The 19,818-nt window shown below is 41.9% G+C and overlaps 1 long non-coding RNA gene across 1 annotated transcript in view; it reads right to left on the bottom strand.

Moving 5' to 3' along the window:
• Positions 1–224: 224 nt before the first annotated feature.
• The window catches only part of LOC123350641, a 64,123-nt gene continuing 44,529 nt past the window's right edge, over positions 225–19,818 (bottom strand). The window contains exon 4 of the long non-coding RNA XR_006573788.1: positions 225–1,301. This is a non-coding gene — a long non-coding RNA (uncharacterized LOC123350641). The remainder of the gene's footprint in view (positions 1,302–19,818) is intronic.

Genomic DNA, 19,818 nt, shown 5'->3' with positions numbered 1-19,818 from the left:
CTATGAAAGTTATCATCTTCACTCCCCGGCCACCTTAATGTCTCTATTATGCCCCCTTGTTTGTCTTATCCTGGTGTAGACCCTGGTCCTGAAAACTTTTACGCGTGTATTCAGATTTGCAAGATCAGGGCTTAAGACTGCAAATTCCTCATGGCAGGGATTGTTTCATGCGATGTGCTGGAACAGTGACTAGCATGTTGGGTATCCAATCCTGGTTGGAGCACGTCTGTATAATTATAAATAATCATACAAGAAGTATGCTTGAGAACGCTTAGACTTCACATATGTCAGCCTCACATCCTTAAAACAGGCCATTTTCACTGAACCATCCACACCTCTCTTTTGTATTTTCTGGGGCCCATTTCAATGGCTGTGGTTTGCTCTGGGAGGCTGCTTGTGGTGGCCTAGTTAATTGACCTAGACAACTTGTATATCCACCTGGGCTATCAGGTGCTGGGCTGCTGCAGCTAATAGCTAAGGCTCATCTCCTAGAATATTTCTTGACACACCTCAGCCATTTCTGCTCTGAATCAATTTTAGGTTTAACAGTATTGCAAATCATGAGACTAAGTCAGAGATTCATAGACTCCAAAGCCAGAGGGAACTACTAATGACTATCAATCTGAACCTCCATTAAAAATAAGGCATCAAATTGTTCCCAGAAGCTGGAGTAAAGAGTGTCTATTACAAAGACATATAATTTTGTTCTAAAGACTCTAAGCAGGGGTGAGTCCTCCACCACCACTCTTAAACCATTCCAATGTTTAAGTACCATTACTGTTAGAGCCCAAGCCTGTTCATGAATTCTCTCTTTGAACACAGATCCAAGGAAGTGGGCATCACTCACCTCGGCTTGCACTCCTACCTCCTGAATTGCTTTGCTTTGAAACAGGACTTTTGAAAATCTCCCCCTTTATTTTTATCATTCACTCTAATTAACAGCTGATGATGCAATGCTGGATAATGCAACTGCTAGATATTAAAGAGGTTCCTTTGTTTGTTTGTTCCTTTCAAGAAGTCCCAATATTTGCTTCCGTAACAGTGAGAGTTTATTAGTGGAGCTCTTTTCCATGGTCTGTGGAATCACCTCATTGCAGGATGGGAAGCATTTTAAGATTTATCCAGAGTATTTTTTTTCCTTTGGAAGCTGGTTTAATGAGCCCAATTCCAAACCACAGATGTCCCTGCTCCAGGTTCGAATAGCAGCATGTAGGCAGGTTTCCAACTGATGTTTGCAAACAATTTTCAATGTTGACATGGTGTAGAAGGTTTTTCTTTCTGCGAGCAAGAAGCACTCTTAGCTGGAAAACATGTGGAAATTTAATTTCTAATGGATTATTAAATGCCATCTTTTGCCAATCCCTCCAATAAATACTATGTATAGGAGATGAAGAGACAGAAAAAAACCCATACATTTTGCAGAGAATATAGTGGAATAAGTATAATAGTTTCCTTAAAATTTTTTCATGCTGACACAAAGATGAAAAGCCAGGAAGCTGCTGCACATAGTGCTTGGAGGTGAGAAAGGTGTATTTTAAAGTAAAATATCCTCTGGGGCCCACTCCAGCAATTCCTAGGCAGGATAAACTCCCATTGACTTCTAGAAGCCTATGAGAATTGCAAGAGTGGGTATGTTCCACTTTCAGAGCCATCCTGTGAGATGTCAAGCATTGGTTCCAGTGGGAATTGAAGGTTCTTAGCACCATTTAGGATGCACTCAGGACTTCACATGGCCAAGCTCTCTGAAATGCTAGTAACTAGCTTGAGTCTCCAAGTATAGAATTTTATATTCTATCTAGCCCAGGGCTCTCAAATACGCAGCTGAGAGCACCCAGGGGGAAAAATTAGTGGGTGCTCTTTGCCCACCAGCAGCCAAGCTCCCCTCCTCCACCCGCCCCACCTCCTTCTCCCCCCCCGAGTGCGCCACGTTCCCACTCTTCCACCTACCTCCCAGCGCTTCCTCGCTGGCCGCCACTAAACAGCTGTTTGCACGCTCTGGGGGGGAGAGAAGTGGGAACATGGTGCGCTCTGGGAAGGAGGCGCGGAAGAGGCGGGGCTGGGGTGGGAATTTGGGGAAGGGGTTGAATGGGTGCGGGGAAGGTGTGGGAAGAGGCGGGGCAGGGGTGGGACCTCATGGAAGGGGTGGAATGGGAGCAGGGTCGGAGGCAGGGGAAATGGAGATGGAGTTAGTGGAGTTTCTGTGTGATACCATTTTGAAGCAGAAGTATACAGATGTTGGAATTCCAGAATTCTACTGGTTTCTTTCACAAGAAAGACTTCCCATGTTATTCTCTGCTTCCGCAAGGGTAATGGCAATGTTTGGAAGTATATATATATATATATATATATATATATATATATATGAACAGTTTTGCTCTTCCATGAAGATTAACAAATTTGTGTTAAGTTCAAGGCTCACTGATGAACATTTGCAAGCAACACTGAGATTTGATATCCTGAGATGAAACCAATATTCATGCTCTGGCTGATGCAAAACGCTGCCAGCTAAGTGGCTAAAAATGAAATGACAGTCAACATTAGCACTGACTTTTCGCATTACAGTTTTTGTAAAGTTAATACATTGACTTTTAATAGCATACTGTATTACTCTTCATTTTTTACTATACTTTTGTATTGTTGTAGGAAAAGGTTTCAGTGATGCCGCCCTTGGGCTGATGTACTAGTCCTCATGGTGATTTGAGTTTGAGATCCCTGATCTAGCCTAAGTACCTACATAGCTCCCATCACCATAGTAGCATATCCTTTAATGTATTTATCCCCATAACAGCCTGGTGAGGTAGGCATATGCTATTAATCTCATTTTACAGATAGAGAACTGAGACACGGAGAAACTAAGGGAGTTGCCCAAGGTCACATAGAAAGCCTGTCACAGAGCAGAGACTTGAACTCAGGACTCCTAAGGCCTAGTCGAATGTCCTAGCCACTAAAACATCCATCTTTCTTGATGTTAAAACATCAGTTTCCAGGAACCTTTGTACATAGCCTATCAGAGTTTTATTTATCATGCTTTGTCTTATCAATCATATTATAAACACACCCATTTAATAATCATCATCATTGTGCTTCTCACTGGAAATTGAGCTTGGGATCTCCAGAGCAAAAACCATAACCTTCTGCAGCTTGAGCTAAAGAACTAAGTCCACTAGTTAAGAGCTGAATCAGAATGGATGAGGCACAGAGGGAAGCACATAGAACATGTGTTAGTTAAACCCACTGATCAGGTATGCATCAATAAGAAAACGTTGAATGTTAATTCATTAAAAAATGTCCTGTTTTGAGCAACATCATCTCAACTGCAACTAATGTAAACTTCTCGTTCTTGCCTTCAAAGCCTTACATTACTCTCTTTCTCACGCCTTTCTCACTCCACACTGATATGGTTCCACTATTTTTGTCAGCCTCGATGCTCCATTCATCAGCTTCTCCCACAAAAGTCTCTTTATTTTCCATGCCACCTCATATGCAAGACCACTCTCCCACCCTCATTTCAATCCCTCCTGGAAAAAATAAGTCAATTTTCTTGCAATGCCCACAACAGTCTAGAATTAGCTTCACCCTCCTTCTTTCAGGTACATTGAAACAAACAGATGAACCAACCAACTAACCTATAACTACTCTGGATTCATCAAGATGTGCACGTCTCAAAGTGAGAAATGGTAGGGTATTATGTTGCTGTTGCCCTCCTCCCAACATCTGTTCTGTATTTGCTGTCACCGCCCCCCCAATTATGTTATTTCTAAAATTTAAGTTATTTGCGGGAGGGATCACGAGTCATATTCTGAAGATGCATCAGAGTAGCATGTGGTACAGCTGGAGAGGGGAGACATACCTGGCTTTACATCACTTTTTGCCTTGATCCACTTTGGCCCCTGGTGCAAACAAGAGCAGCCTCAGGGCTACCAAACTTTGTTGCCAGTAAAGACTGCAGAAGTACACCACTTTTCAGATCCCACCATTGACATTTTCCACTTACTAGTACATCCCCCTGCACTAAAGGGAGCAAAAACCCTAGAGAAAAGTCTGTTCCCGTTTCTCTCCATTCTGTATCTTCTGTTAAGCACCATCCGGTACTATGAAATAATCAATTTCTTCTTTCACATCACTGACACCAGACACAATTCTTCCTTCCATTATGCTCACAGGACCCCAGTGAAATCCAGGCTATTACTTAGGACAGGCTTGGCTCTATAAGCCATTTAACAAAAAAGATTTGTTAAGTTATTTAGCTGTATAACAACAAGCTCTGGAGTGCAGGAGGTAACTCACAAGAGCACAGGCTGTTTCAAGCAGCCTCATCCTTCTGCATAACATAACACCTATTTTTCTTCTATCCCCTGATTAATATTCAAAGAGCGGATGGCTTTACTGAAGATATCAAAGCACAGTGTCTGGATTTCTAAATATCTGTCCAGAATTTGACTCAACTTCTTCAGAGCAAAACTGCTGCTCTCCCACCATGAGTAGATGAAAATCTCCCATGTTATAAATGTCTTGAGGAATTTTGACGTTAATAAATATTATTTTATCAAAATAAATAAGTCTTCTCAGCTAGACAAAGATCAGCTTCGGAACTGTATAACGTATGGCTTTAGCTGCTGGGAGCGAAGTGCAAGGATTTACAGGGGTTGAAATGAATTTGAAAGCACAGCAGTGGTTTTGGATTACAGTGTATCTAAAATAAAAAGAGAAAATTACTCTTGCAAAATAAAGAAAAATGTTTATGATGTGAAGCTATCACGCAGGCATCCTTTCAGAGTGGTAAAGCTACACTACTTCAGAAATCCTGAAAAACAAAACAAAAAAAAAGGGCGAGAGGCTGGGTGTCTTGCTGTACATTAAAATTATACCTTCTAATCACCAATTATTTTTAAAATTCAGTGGAGCACCTGAAACATGGATGGGCTTTAATTCATCCAACTAAACAAAATAATTACTAGGTGAGTTCCTACATGTTCTTGAGTCCTTGTGTTCACACCTGCTGCTATATACTAGCTTCTGTGAGATAATTTGGGTCAAAGCTAGTCAGGGTTTGGATGGGAGACTGCCAAAAACATAACACACACACACACACACACACACAAACCCCAGCTGCTGGTAGAAGTGATGTTGGTGACACAAAAGGAGAAATTTTCACTCTAAGTACTGTCTTTGAGAAGGTGCTCAGAGCCACTCTTCAGATACCATGTTCCTAGATCCAGCCCTGAAGAATGCTGAGAACTGTGGTTCCTAGGGGCTGGTGGGAGTTAACGCTACAGTAAGGTATACCGGGAATGGCAGCCTGCATAAAAGTGGCTTTCTTATGAGTGGGAGATGTGGAAAGATCAGGAGCTCTTTTCTCTCCTCTAAACAACTTGGAACCAGATGAAAGAAGTGGCCATGGCCAAAGAGGCAGCATAATGGGCTTCTACTTAGTTTTAGGATTTGATATACTAAGGGAGAGAAGGCGGGAGCTCAGTGTAGACCCTCCAGAACCTCCCCTGAGACCTAGGCAAGTACTGGGGAAGACTTGGCATCAGTTTGAGACTTGTGAGTTGGACTTTCAAGAGATGAAGTTTGGATATTTAAATACAGGCCGTCCTTGACTTTACAATGTTCAACTTATGACAAACGGCACTTACAACGCTTCTGAATTGACACCCTGATTCAACTTATGACAATTGTTTTCGACTTTGCGATGCTCAGTCCCGCAATGGAGTGGATTGTGGTTCTGAGTTATGAAGTTTTGACTTATGATGCAATTTTTAGGAACCAATTGTGTCTTAAGTCTGAGGATTGTCTGTACAAACATTGCACATATAGAACAAAACCCCAAAACCCAATCCCTTCTACAACAAAACTCTCCCCTCCCCATACAGTTCTCCCTCTGGAGATAGGATATGAGAGAAGGAGCCTTGGCTCACTGGATAGAACACACAGGGCAAATTTTGTATTGTTTCTTTTACATCCCCAGCTGACTGTGTTTTTCTTGTACAGTAACTCCTCACTTAAAGTCATCCCGATTAATGTTGTTTCATTGCTATGTTGCTGATCAGTTAGGGAACATGCTCGTTTAAAGTTGTGCAATGCTCCCTGTCAAGCCACTTCCCTCAATGGCAATTGTAGCCAATTGTCTGGCCACTTCCTCATGGTGGGGGGGTGAGGGAGGGAAGCTAGGCCCACCCACTACGCTGTGTCCCAGCTCAGGGACCTTGTAAATGGCTTCCACTTGCTGCGTCTCCTCCGACTCCTCAGTTCATTTTCTTGGGCCACTTCCCCGTGGCCCCCAGTCAGTGGCGTAGCCAGGATGGGACATTTGGGTGGGCCCAGACTTCGGGTGGGCGGGAAATGACAGAGGGGTGGGGGACAGGAGGGATCGGTGGCCCGCATTCTCCCCACTCCTTCCAGCCAGCCTTGTGTGGGGTAATGGACACTCTGACCTGGGGCCCTGGGCATGTACCCCGCTCTGGGAAGAGAGGCCTCTCTCCAGCATGCATGGCTGCCAGCACCTGTCCCTGTCCCACTGACCCCATGCCGGGCCCAGCTCCCCAAGGCAGCAGGCCTACCTGTTTTTGAGGCTCTCCTCCACTGCTTGGCCGCCCACTTGCTTGCCTGCCCTCCTCCCAGTGGCGGATTAGCCACTAGGCCAACAGGGCCGTGCCCAGGGGCCCTGGCCAATTGTGGGGGCCTGGAAAAATTGACGCCCCCGTGTCCCCACCCATTCTGCCCGCCCACTCAGCGCTGCAGCCAGGAAACGGGGTCGGGGTGCGGGAGCTTACCCTGCTCTGCCCACCTGCCTGCAAGCCAGCTCTGCTTCAAACTGCACCCATTTCATATATGGGATCTGATCTAAATTTGTTTATTTATTTAAGCCATTGCTGGCTTTGCCACTATTGAAATCTTCCCCAATAAAGCTACTCTCACTCCACACCAGTTTGCAGCATCTCACTATGTTAAACCCCTCTCTCTATCTCCCAACATTTCATGCAAACTACCACTCTTTACTTCTCTAGCAGACTGCACAAAATTCAGCTCAGACAAATAGATCCAAGGCTTGTTCCAGAAGACTATGAGATACCAGAGAGGAAGAAGAAGATATATCTGAGGAGAACAAACAGAGATTCTGTTCAGTTAATGTCAAGGAACTGAAAGTTAATTCCAGGCCATTATAATTCATTGTTTAGAAAGCAGTTGACAATATGACAATAAAAATGTTTGCAAAAATGTTGTCATACAAAGATATGGTGTCTGAACTGAATCCTAAGAAACTTGGACTTCTGCATTCACACTGGGCAATATTTTCATAATTCCAGTAGAAGGTAACTGACATGGGAGATGATAGGTGCAGAGAAAGTGTGTGTGTGTGTATGTGGAGGGCAGGGGAATTTTTCAAAGGACTAGTGCCAATCCCACAGAGCACTTTGACTATCAGAAAAAAAAACCTTAGACTGGGGCACCAGTCATGCATCCATCATGACTTCTGTTGCTAAGCAGCTTTTCCAGGTGGCATGTGATATAACAGATGGCGTGAAGATGCATGAACTGGAGATTCTCATTCTTAATCATTTAGAATCATAGACTATCAGGGTTGGAAGGGACCGCAGGAGGTCATCTAGTCCAACCCCCTGCTCAAAGCAGGACCAACCCCCAACTTCATTTTCATTGTGGTTGCAGCTAAGGACAGGTGGGGACCCCATTGTATAAGCATACAGTAAATGATAGTCCTTGCCTCTAAAGAGCTTACAGCCTAAAGGACAAGACATAATAGTCAAATGAAACAAACAAGGTGGAAAGATAAGTTGACAAAAATAATAGGATTCACAGTCAATCAGCAGCAGTAGTCACATCTCCCCACTTGACCAGCCATATCAGATGGCACATTTCTGTATGCATTACAGTGGAGGTGAGTTTTATGAGGCTTTATTCTAATTTCTGCTGGAAGCAATGATAAGCAAAAGCATCATTCTACCATAACACTGTAGCATTGTCTCAAGTTAACACTTAAAATTACACATGCCACCACACAGGCAAAACAAGTTATACTGATAATACAACCTGTGAGATACTAGCAAAGGGAAGACATGGAAAGCAAATTCCTTTCTTTTGCTATACCTTTTACTACCAAGAAAGGACTTAATCCCAAATTGTTTCGTGCTTTGGGACTTGGCATCTTGCCACATAAGTGAGCCTGTTCATAGACAGCATCAGTATCCTAGCCTCAATCTACTTCAAAAGCAAATGAGGTCCAAAAATATCCTCCTATTTAAACAGATTTTTGTGTGTATATGAGCATGCATGCATGATTTATGCAGAAAAATCTGTAAAAATATTCTGGTTCATCAAAAGTCTAATTTACATACATTTTCGGGACATTATAGTGAATGATTAACACAACATATCACAATTCGGGGGAAAAATGACTGAGGATTTTTAAGAGCCTTGAATGCAAGAGCTATGAGGTAGATAAAGCTTATGGAGTTGGGTAACTGAAATAGGAAGTTGCTTATTCCATTATGATTTATGGTTTTAAACTTGTGAATACTTGATGGCTTTCTGTCTCTTAAAAAGAACTTTCTAAACTGAATTCCACTGGGGAAAAAATCATCATAGATTGTTCTTTACTCATCCTTGACATCTCCAACTAAATCCTGTTGTAGGCCCCTTTTAAAGGACAATCAGTGGCTAGTTTTTCCCCATAGAAACCATAATCAGCATTGTTGCTCCATCAGTGTCTACTGTTGGTGAAATATTTAGACAAAAAAAATGGAGATGTTAAATACAAGTTTTTTTTTTCAAAACTCCTAAAGTTTAGGCAAAACAGCAACAATAATCATCTTGTGCACCCTACTGCATCACAGAGTGAAACAAAATCCAGAAGAGTCTCAAATTACTTTCTTGAAATTCTCTTTACAACTTATCTGTGCATCTGTAAAACCAGAATGTTAGAATCCCTCATCATTTATTTAATTATTTTAATGAAATTGTATATTTGCATTTCTCTATAGTCTTAGAGCATGAGAGAATTCAATAGTTTTTTCCTTCACTGCTTTCTCTACCTCCAAGATCTGCAAAACAATCTGAGCACTCCTCTATTGCCAATTTCATGTCTCCAACCATTGGAAATGTTTGCTAGTAGCCTTCCTGAGAGGAAATCACCTCATGTATTATTTACATGCAGTAACTTTACAGCAAGAAAACCATATTTCCCTGCAATGAATCACTTTTGCGTGTTCCCCCTCATCATCATTCAGTCCATTATTGGTTTGCACAGGCTGAGAGTTCAGACAAATGAGCACAGGAGACAAAGAAGAAAGCACTCACCACCCAGCTGAAGAATTGTCACCAGGTGGGGAGAGGAAAGAGTTTCATTCAGTCCATTTGCAAAATGGTTTGTTTGTAAGAAATTCTTTAGTATTTTGGGGCATTACTCATGACTAGTCCCTTGCTACCTGAGTACTCCCATTGGGTCAGATTGTGCCTTTAGACAGATTTGCTGCACCACTCCAAAAGTAGCACCAGGAGACACTGATTCAGACACAATTCTCGCCTTGCTTCCTTCTGAGGGATTATTAATTTGCTGTTGGCTTATATCAACAACATATTACAACACTCCCTTCACCACCTCAATTGTACTGGCAAGTGTTCTGTGATGGAGCAGGGGTTCTTCCAATTCCCCACCCATTCATGAGGTGTAAGTTAATTTGTATACGCCTGGACTCAAAGTCCAGGTAGTCCATGCAGAAACGTAATGAGAGTTCTTACTGCCCTTTACTCCCATGCATAAAAGTGTGGTCAAAGTCACAATCCACCCCACAGGGCCTGTTCACGGAGTTAGAGTGGCAGAACCTGGTCCAAATGATTAAATGATACATTGCAAAAACTCATCGATTTTGGAGTCACTTCATTTACCTAAAATAACTAAATATCAGAATACATCACAATCTCTGTGTGCTCTGTACCAGAGAGGAAGAGGATTTGGGCTTGACATCATTTTCCTTTTTCTCCGCCAATTTAATTCCTAAATATAAATATATTACTTGGGAAACACAACCAATGTTAGGGTAAATTCAGCTCAAAGGGCCAAGTTGTGACACCCTCATTGCCATTGAGTAGTCAGTTACGTCACCACTAGACCCTCTGAAGTCAGTGGGATGACTTGGGGGGAAAGTTACTATTCAATGGGAGTAAGAGAATCAGAATCGACCCGGTATGTGTTTAAGGAGTTTTTAATTTTGCTTTTTGCTAGACTACTCTTCAATGCACTAGTAATAACATTTCTGTGGCTTTTTCATCATGTCAGGTGGCCAGAGTTTATACTTCAGTCCAGTCATATATTTGGGTCAGATCTGATAGCCTTACTGAAGTTGAACCTTACCTTATTTCACAATGCCACTGAACTCAGTGGAGGTACCCACAGAGAAAGAAACTACTCAAGGAGAGTAAGGCTAACAGAATCTGGCCCTCTGATGATCCTTAAAGCACTGGAGGAGGAAGCTACATAGAATCATATAATTATAGGACTGGAAGGGACCTCCAGAGGTCATCTAGTCCAGTCCCCTGCACTCATGGCAGGACTAAGTATTATCTAGACCATCCCTGACAGGTATTTGTGTAACCTACTCTTAAAAATCCACAATGATGGAGATTCCACAATCTCTCCAGGCAATTTATCCCAGTGCTTAACCACCCTGACAGGAAGTTTTTCCTAATGTCCAATCTAAATCACACTTGCTGCAATTTAAGCCCATTGCTTCTTGTCTTACCAGCAGAGGCTAACGAGAGCAATTTTTCTCCCTACTCCTTGTAACAACCTTTCATGTAATTGAAAACTGTTATCGTGTTGCCTCTCAGTCTTCTCCTCTCCAGACTAAACAAACCCAATTTTTTCAATCTTCCCTCATAGATCTTGTTTTCTAAACATTTAATCATTTTTCTTTCTCTTCTCTGGACTTTCTCTAATTTGTCCACATCTTTCCTGAAATGTGGCAACCAGAACTGGACACAATATTCCAGTTGAGGCCTAATCAGTGTGGAGTAGAGCAGAAGAATTACTTCTCGTGTCTTGCTTACAACACTCCTGCTAATACATCCCAGAATGATGTTTGGTTTTTTGCAGCAGTGTTACAGTGTTTACCCATATTTAGCTTATGATCCACTATGACCGCCAGATTCCTTTCCACAGTACTCCTTCCTAGGCAGTCATTTCCCATTTTGTACGTGTACAACTGATTGTTCCTTCCTAAATGGAGTACTTTGCATTTGTCCTTATTGATTTTCATCATATTTACTTCAGACCATTTCTCCAGTTTGTCCAAATGATTTTGAATTTTAATCCTATCCTCAAAAACATTTGCAACTACTCCCAGCTTGGTATCATCCACAAACTCTATGCCATTATCTTGACTGTGAAAAACTGATAACTCTCTGGGAATGGTTTTCCAGTCAGTTATGTACCCAGCTTATAGTAGTTCCATCTAGGTTGTATTTCCTCAGTTTCTTTATGAGAAGGTCATGCAAGACAGTATTAAAAGCCTTACTAAAGTCAAGATATTCCACATCTGTTGCTTCTCCCCTATCCACAAGGCTTGTTACTCTGTCAAAGAAAGCTATTAGGTTGGTTTGACACGATTTGTTTTTGACAAATCCATGCTGACTGTTATTTATCACCTTATTATCTTCTAGGTGTTTTCAAACTGATTGCTTAATTATTTGCTCCATTATCTTTCTGGGTACTGAAGTTAAGCTGACTGGTCTTTAATTCCCCCGGTTGTCCTTATTTTCCTTTTTATAGCTTGGCATTATATTTGCCCTTTTCCATTCCTCTGGAATCCCTCCCATCTTCCATGACTTTTAGAAGATAATTACTAATGGCTTAGATATCTCCTCAGTCAGATCCTTAAGTATTCTAGGATGCATTTCATCAGGCACTGGTGACTTGAAGACATCTAACTTGTCTAAGTATTTTTTAGCTTGTTCTTGCCCTATTTTAGCCTCTGATCCTACCTCATTTTCACTGGTGTTCACTGCGTTAGAAGTATAATTGCTACTAGGCTTTTTGGTGAAAACTGAAACAAAAAAGCATTTAGCACTTTACATACATTTACACAATGGCTTAGAATCTCAAGGTCTAAAAGAACATGTTTTAAATTAATTAATTAATTAAGGACCTGATTGCAACATTCTTCCTCTGATTTCAATGGGACATTTCAAGTACTACTCATTCTGAGGAAGGGTATTTGAGTCTGGCTCGTAATGCAAATAGAAAAAAAATTAGAGGAAGGGGAACAGTATTGCCTGGCTGAGAAGCAGATTAATATCTACAACAGGGAATAGACTGTTTATAGGAAAGATTTCATGAGGCTTCTCCACTCCAACTCATAAAGCCACTCTTTTATGGAAAGGGAGAACTAATCTGAACAACGTCTGCTCAGGTAACTATGACAAACTGAACCAGGCCAAAAGAAAAGTCATCATATAGTGAACTCTGTTTTACAGTCTCCTTATCAGATGCAGCACTTGCCAAGCCAATTTGCAGCAGCCTCATCAATGAAGAGCAGAGCCCTCAGACCACCATCAAATCTGGTCAGAGGGCAGCCATCAGTGATGCGAGACATTGTCTTTGGCCATAGTCGCATGTGGGAACCTCTCCTTCACATCTTCCCTGGTGTGAAGGCTGGCTGCACATTGACCCTAACACATTTAAAATCAGTTCTGAAGGGCCCACGAGAGCCATAGTACATCAAAGCCAGGTACCTGCATGATCAGGTCAATTATAAGAGACTAGTTTCTCATGTCAGCTGCAGACCATTCTTGATGTCACAGAGAAATATAGGCAGGGCAAGTGGGATCACAACAGATGTTTTGATGACAAGCGCACTCTTGGGTGGTCAAAGAAGTCTGTGTATAGTGGTAGGCTCAGGTTTGCCCTGACTTTCTCAACCATTCTGGTTGTAGCATCCTCATGATGGATGTACGGAGAAGTGATAGTGCTTAACATGGGGAACCATGGTACTGGCTTGGGTTGAATTGTTCCATTTACAATGCACATGGTTGAATATAGTTGTGTATCAACCAACTCAACATGAGATGAATGGAGCCAGATCAGAGTACAGTATTCTGCTGCAGAGTAACAGAGAGCCAAACCAGATGTTCAGAGGGTCTGAGTGTTTGCTCCTCATGAAGTGCTGGCCAATTTGCTTATAAGGTTGTTACACAACCTCACCTCAGCTGAAGTTTTCCCTCAGATGATTAAGGTATATGAGAGATCTATCTAGGGTTATTCCAAGGTAGACTGGGTGGGATTCATGTTTCAAGTAATGTCCAGTGAAAATGATACACAGTTCTCGGGCTGCTCTGATGTTGAGATGGAACATACTCAAACTGTCTTGGTCCCCCTTGGTTGTAAATTCCACCAATTATAGCATTATTTAAATCAGTATTTAGGGTATCTTCAAGTTCTGGGAATGACTGTGCTTGGACACCTAATCAAATGTCATCTGCGTACTTGAACTTGTGGGACTGGGTCAGCAGAAGGTTGTTTGTGTACAGGTTGAAAAGCATTGGTGCCAGCATAAAGCCTTAGGGGAAACCATTAGTTTGTCTTATCCTTGCGCTAATGCTTTCCAGTAAAATGGCAAAAGTGAGTGTGGAGATTTCTCAGTGTTCCTTTTGCTGACCCTGTTTCAACAGAGAGTGTATGTATAATACAGTAAATGTCTCATGCCCTTCTCTAGTGGCTAGCCATGTAGAGGATAAGAGCCTACTTGTGATGGGTTGGGTCACAGAGCCCCCCTTGGGACTGCCAACTGATGTTCTGAGACTACCTCTGAGCCCGTTTTCCCTGGCAACTTGGGACTTCAGAACCCTGCCTTGTTGAGCGAGATATGCTAGCCTGCTGCAAACACAGACCCAGGTCTGAATCAAGTCCCCCAAAACTGCAGACGTAACTGAAAATGGCTTAGAAAGTGCTCCTGTCTCTAGCACCCAGATAGCCAGTTCCCAATGGGGTCCAAACCCCAAATAAATCTGTTTTACTCTGTATAAAGCTTATACAGAGTAAACTCATAAATTGTCTGTCCTCTATAACATTGATAGAGAGATATGCACAGCTGTTTGCTCCCCCAGGGATTAGTCACTAACTCTGGGTTCAGTAATAAGCAAAAAGTGATTTTATTAAGTATAACAAGTAGGATTTAAGTGGTTCCAACTAATAAAAGACAGAACAAAGTACATTAGCAAGCAAAATAAAACAAAACATTCAAGTCTAAGCCTAATACAGTAAGAAACTGATTACAGATGAAACCTTCACCCTCGGAGATGTTCCAATAAGCTTCTTTCACAGACTAGACTCCTTTCTAGTATGGGCCCCATCCTTTCCCCTGGTTCAGTCCTTGTTTCAGCTCTGGTGGTAGTTAGGGGATTTCTCATGACTGCAGCCCCCTTTGTTCTGTTCCACCCACTTATATAGCTTTGCCACAAGGTGGGAATCTTTTGTCTCTTTGGGTCCCCACCCCTCCTTCTAAATGGAAAAACACCAGGTTAAAGATGGATTCCAGTACCATGTGACATGGTCACATAGGCGCCAACTCTGTGGGTGCTCTGGGGATGGAGCACCCATGGGGAAAAATTTGTGGGTGCTCCCCCCCACCCTGCCCCCGCTCACCGCAGCTCACCTCCACCTCCACTCTGCCTCCGCCTCCTCCCCTGGGTGCACCGCTGGACGGGGGGAACGCGATGCACTTGGGAAAGAGGCTGGGCCGGGGTGGGGATTTGGGAAAGGGGTCCAATAGGGGCAGGGAGGGGATGGAGTTGGGGAGGGGACTTTGGGGAAGGGGTTGGAATGGGGGCGGGGCAGGGGGGTGCGAGCACCCACCGGTGCTGGGGAAAGTTGGCGCCTATGCACGGTCACATGTCCTGTGAGACCCTAAGCCTTCATTCTTCCCAGCCTGACTCAGAGGAAGGCTTGCAAGTAAACAGAGCCATCCACAGTCAATTGTCCTAGTTGATGGGAGCCATCAAGATTCTAAACCACCACTGGTGGCCCACACTTTGCATAATTACAATAGGACCTCAGAGTTATATTTCATATTTCTAGTTTCAGATACAAGAATGATACATTTATACAAATAGGGTGACCACCAGATTATAAGCTTTGTAATGATACCTTACAAGAGACCTTTTTGCATGAAGCATATTCCAGTTATGTTATATTCACACGCATTAGCATATTTTCACAAAATCTTATGGCGTGCAATGTCACACTACTATTGCTACCAGATAATGGAATTACTTCTTCACTCATGTGGCAGAAACCTGGGCTTTGGTACTGGAAATCCAAAGGAAGGATGATCCAATGGTTAGGATGTTAGCTTAGGATTTAGGAGACCCGGGTTAAATTCCCTGCTCTGCCACAGACTTCCTGTGTGACTTAGGGCAAATCATTTAGGAGATGTCTCCACTACACCTGGCAGATACGATTCCCAGAGCAGGTAGAGAGACTTGTGCAAGCTAGAATTCTAAAAATAGCAATGTGGATTTTGTGTCACGGGTGGTGGCTCAGACTAGCTGCTCAGGAGGATAGCCCAGGCTGCTGTCAGTGCCACAATGTCCACGCTGGTATTTTTATCATGCTAGCTTGAGCGGAACTAGCGCAATTCTGTGCTGGGAATCATACCTCCCAGCTGCAGTGTAGCTATAGCCTGAGAATCATTGTACATCAACTCCTTATCTGTAAAATGGGGGTAACAACACTTTCCTACCTCACAGGGCCATTGCAATAATTAATTTATTGAACACTGTGAGGGATTCAATTACTACAGTGATGGCAGCCATATAAGTAGCTAAGATAGAAGGTCCAAGACCCACAATGGGGGTTCATAAACTCAGAGCCAGGTCACCATTAGTCGTCCATCTGTTTGGCAGTTTGTCTACCCTGTTTCAGAAGTCCCCCACAGCAGGTTCCACTGAATGGTAGCATTGATGCTCATTATCACCACTGGGTGTCACTTACTGAAAGCTTACGGGATGGTGCAATGGTAGTGATCATTGTTACTGTGGCTGCTTGGGAATGGAACACCCCACACTGGGGTGTAAATAGAAACAAACTAGAGAAAGCAGTATGAAGTCACAATATATATGTGTAGTTACATCACTTGAAAAGACAAGACAGTTGCTAGACTACAACCATAGTATGCCTTGGTATTGCCCAACTAGCATTTCAGCTCCAATTGCAGCTTAAAAGTAAAAGTAAAAAACATTTCAGGCTAGAGGCATTCAAACAGCGCACTGACAATCTTTTTATCCTCCAATGTGAAGTCTTGTTAACAACGGTTCTATTATATGTAAACCTTCTGATTCTATTTCGTGTTGCAGTGTAAATGCCCATGAAATACTCCAGGTGATGCTCCTGAGTAAAGAATTCCAATAATCACTGAAGAAAGGGTTAAGGGAAGTGGGGGAAGGTCTGCTGAAAGCAGACACCATGTTCAAAACCCTACATTTTTATGGCCTTACCTAGCAAAATCATCACACTGAACTAGTATTAAAGTAAGACAAATTAAACAAGTGACTAGTAGCCATGAATCCAGTGTATTGCTATAAAAAGGCTTGCCATCTGGATCCTACTTCTCTACAATATTGAAGCTGCATGGCATTTTCTTCGCTTTTATTCTCATTTCCAGCTATCACTCATTAGAGCACTTAAGGCTGTGTACAGTATATTATTGTTGCAGCTTGCTTTTCATCTAAGGCTATTTTGGAAAGCCTGGTACGGTGTGTAAATAGATAACTATCTTTAAAAAAACCTGCACCTGTTTAGATTTTTTTTCCCTTGGTACTTGAAGCAGTGATCATACAATTGTTGGCATGCTGTGTAACTACACAAAGCCCAGGTAGGATACTCTATTACTTCCACTTATACTCATGAGAGGTATGCAGGTTGGACATTGTGTCTATTGTCTATCACACTGGTAAACAGTCCTGGATGAATTCCTCAACCTCTTATGAGTTTTTCAGAATCCTGCACTTCACTTTCAGTATCAGAGAACACAAGGCTAAACATCTGAGCAGACCTCTTTGCATAAAGTACTTCAAAACACTAGGGGGCTGGGTGGCACTCTGCTACACTGTCACACTTAGCAAATGTGTTTGACTCTCTTTGACTCTGATTTGCCTAGTGACTCAGAGTATAAAAGCAACAGCAGTGGCATTTTACACAACTGACAAATCTGCTCTGAAGAGGCACAGAGGTGAGCTAGCCTCAAGAGATTGAACTGAGTTACCTTTCACCTCCACAGATCCTCAGGTTGAGATCAGGTAACCAGCAGCATGGAGCTAACATTGCACACTGAGCCTGACATACAGTCAAGCAAAAAGGAAGAACCTATGCATCTTAAAGTGAAAAAACATGGAAATATTTCTCTCTCCTAGGTTATGGTAAGGGAGTAGATAAAAGACTATTGCTTTCAGATTCCTCCCACTTCCTCCAACTGCACACAGATAGATGTTCTCTCCCAGTATGTTGGCAGTATTAGGATGTTACAGGTCATAATACTTATGCTGAAATAGAATCTACGCTGTAAAAAATAAAAGGCCAGATCCTCAGCTGGTGTAAATCACTATAGCTCCACTGAAACCTGTGACCTCAAACCTGAAACCACTTACCTCAATTTATACCTATTGAGGATCTGGCCCACATACTCAGTTTCTGCTCTTGTTTACACTGATGAACATCTGGAGCGTCCTCTCCACTGACTCCAGAGGAGTGACTGTGGATTCACACCACTGTAATGGAAACAGAGTCTGGCCCACATGGAAGTTTTTTCTTTTTAAACCCATACAAATAATATGCACATTGAAATTCTCCTTATGATTGTACTCACTGAAAGTCAAGATTGACAGGACATTATAACTATAGAAGAATACACCAGAAAGTGTGTCAGTTGCACTGTGGTGAATTATAAAAAAATTAAGACTGATGAAAGCAACAAAGTGTGTTTTTTCCCCCCTGATTCTCCCTGGACATGAGACAAAGTGACAGGCTACCACAGCTTTAGTGCTGAAGCAGCTCCTACAGCTGTGAAAAGCACAGCAGGATGGCTGGAGTGACCTTGCCACTGGTGAATGGCTACTGTCCAACTCTGGTAAGGACAGATTCCCAAAGATGTGCCCTTGGATATCAGAAAGCCTAAATCTACTAAGAGCATGCACAAATAGGCTTCTACTGCACACATTTACAAATAAGACTGCTTGTGAGATATAGGCACTTTACAACCACTCATGACTCCCACATACTGTTTAGATTTTGAAGGAAATAACTATAACTACTATCAAAGAGTTTTCTCCTTTACCAGTGTTTTAGAAGACAGTATACAAGGTGATTCCTGTTAGCTTGTTTCATTCGGTTGCATAGCTACCATGGTGTATAGCATGCCCTGTTAATGGAATACATTGTTAATAATAAAAGAAGCCATTGAGTTCTATAGACAACTTGGAATACTTAATTTTTCAGTCTATGAATAGGTACACAAACATCCCCACACCCACACCCACCTTGTGTATTCTCATGCCAATACTATTTCTTTATTCTAGGCTGGATCAACTCAGTTGCATGAATAATTTTTGTAAATTACAACCACAGGGATTTTCTTAATACTTTGAAGGAATATTAATCAAAGTCTGTTTTGATACTTTCAAAATATATACAATTATGAGTAGGGCTTTTTTTCCCCCTTGACAATATTCGTATGTAAGTTTACCTTTATTGCAAGCAATGGAGATGATGCCGAATTCACATTAAAAACACTGGCTATATCAGAATAACCTCATGGTAAATTATGCTTTGACACATGAAGATATTGGGGCTGTATGGACATATTGTAATATATCTCCCATGCTAGTGAAAGATCCTGAAATATCGAAAATGTACTTGTGTTACATTGTGGGGGACCTCTTAGCAAAAGAATCCACAAGTATAATTCACAAATCAAGTTTCTTGCAAGCAGATAAAAGGTACAGTCAGCTAGTTCAATGCAACAAAACAATATTCTATGCTTATCACATCTCCGCTGTCATAATTTCCTCTCTCCGAGGTTCAACCACCTTTAAACATCATACATTGTTATAAAACCTTGGGATCAGAAAGCTGAACAATTAATATTTAGTGTTTGCTCAGTTGCTACATTCATAGAAACTCACAATTGTAGTAAACTTCTTGGCTTTGGCCAAGAGTTTTACTAACTAGATTTATACCTGTAAAACTATAGAGGTGAGTTGCACTGCATGGTTCACTCACCTTTCCTTTTAGAAATGCTAAGTGTGTTGTAGTCCACAGCCAGATCAAAGTTAACTAAAAGGTATATTTTTGATTCCCAAACACATATGCAAATTGCAGCTACCATTGGCAAGAATGGATAATTTTTAATAAACACATCAATTAAAAAGCAGTGTTGTATGGCCACACTTAGGAAGCCTATGACAGGAAATGTTGCATTGCTATTAACACTGGCATTCTAGTTGTCTATGATATGATCTGCAGGCTGAGTTATCATCTGCTCTGAAACTTTAATCCAGTCATATTTATTTTGTCTTTTAACAACACGATCTACTTAGTTTACTGAGTGAAAGATTCCTGACCATTTATTTATGTTGCTATGATTTGCTAAAGCGATTCCCGAGCAGCCCACAATAGAAAACTGCATAGAACAGGAATGTCTGCAAGCAAGATTCACAGATGGAAACATTCAGCAAAAGATTTAAGGTAAGGAAGACTGCAACATACCTTCAGCAGTGTGCTCCCTCCTTCCAAGACAGACAGTTTTCTGG

This window comes from Mauremys mutica, chromosome 1, assembly GCF_020497125.1.
Source record: "Mauremys mutica isolate MM-2020 ecotype Southern chromosome 1, ASM2049712v1, whole genome shotgun sequence".
NCBI lineage: Eukaryota > Metazoa > Chordata > Testudines > Geoemydidae > Mauremys > Mauremys mutica.
This window is presented reverse-complemented; position numbering and strand designations above follow the sequence as displayed.